At 36.0% G+C, this 1,524-nt stretch overlaps 1 protein-coding gene across 1 annotated transcript in view; it reads right to left on the bottom strand.

Annotated features, from left to right (window-relative positions):
- The window catches only part of LOC107042409 (probable G-protein coupled receptor Mth-like 1), a 118,180-nt gene that overhangs the window by 34,219 nt on the left and 82,437 nt on the right, over positions 1-1,524 (bottom strand). The gene's annotated exons all lie outside the window — the stretch shown is intronic.

Below are 1,524 nucleotides of genomic sequence, written 5' to 3'. Positions count from 1 at the left end.
TCAGTTTTCAGATACAAATCAGAATATTCACCAAGTGTTGAGAGACCAAATTTCTCCCAAACTTGACACGCATGTGCATAATCGTTATTTGAAATTGTTTGGTTGTTCAGTGCCGAAAAAAAAGCTTCTCTTGAGGACAGTTCTCGATCATCCAATTTATCCCAACAATCCAAGTATTCATAGGGAAATACACCCTTCCTCATTAATAAATGGAATTGTTCATCATCATCACAATGAGCCAGTGTAATAGTCTTGTCTACATCAGTCAGGTCTGATGCCAATTGTTCCAAGCTACTTGCCATAAACCTGAACGAATCGATGAATCTCAAGCTAACTTTCGTCTGTGGAATAGATTTCCTGAATGAAATATATCTCTCTTTGGTTAGTGGAAGCAACGCTAGCGGTCCCTCAAAATATTTTACCAAATCTTTAATCAAAAAATGTGCATCANCACCCTTCCTCATTAATAAATGGAATTGTTCATCATCATCACAAGGAGCCAGTGTAATAGTCTTGTCTACATCAGTCAGGTCTGATGCACATTTTTTGATTAAAGATTTGGTAAAATATTTGGAGGGACCGCTAGCGTTGCTTCCACTAACCAAAGAGACATATATTTCATTCAGGAAATCTATTCCACAGACGAGAGTTAGCTTGAGATTCATCGATTCGTTCAGGTTTATGGCAAGTAGCTTGGAACAATTGGCATCAGACAATGAGGATGCAACATCCAGTGCCAACAACACGGCTCAAGCCCTATATTGACCTGAGCACAGAAATGTGGAAAAAATCGACGAGTGAATTTGAAAAGAATTTCTTCAAATTAATGAATAATGCTTTTTTGGGAAAACCATGGAGAATGTAAGAAAGCACCAAGATGTCAAATTAGTCACCGAGTGGGGTGGAAGGTGGGGGGCAAGAGCTCGCATCGCTCAGCGTAATTTCCACAGCAGTTTGATTTTCGATGATGATATGGTGATAATTGAAATAAATCGCACGCGAATCACTTTTAATAAACCAATCTACATTGGATTCGCCATTTTGGACTTGTCGAAAATTTATATCTACGATTTTCATTATAACTATGTGAAACAAGTGTTTGGTGAGCGTTCAAAATTAATGTACACTGACACAGACAGTCATATATATCATTTCAATGTTCTTGATATTTATGAGTTTATCAAACGAGATATTACGAAATTTGATACTTTCGATTATCCCGCAGAGAATTTTTTTCAAATGCCAAGTGTGAATAAACAAGTGATAGGTTTAATGAAAGATGAATGTAAAGGGGAAATGATTACTGATTTTATTCTAATGATGACAAGAGAATCATAACACCTGGTTCGACAGATACTGTACCTTATGGATATCTTGAATAAATCAACACAGTTTCGAGAAAATATTTTGTTTTTTATTTCAAAAAATTACATTTGATTAGCATCTATCCAACTATTATGTGTATCATCAAATCCCAACCATTTTACAAATTCTTTCTTCCCCTTCCTTCTCAACACTTTCTCC

This window comes from Diachasma alloeum, unplaced genomic scaffold, assembly GCF_001412515.2.
Source record: "Diachasma alloeum isolate Michigan unplaced genomic scaffold, Dall2.0 Dall_scaffold_00449, whole genome shotgun sequence".
Taxonomy (NCBI): domain Eukaryota; kingdom Metazoa; phylum Arthropoda; class Insecta; order Hymenoptera; family Braconidae; genus Diachasma; species Diachasma alloeum.
The sequence above is the reverse complement of the archived record's forward strand: the minus strand, read 5'-3'. Positions and strand labels throughout refer to the sequence as shown.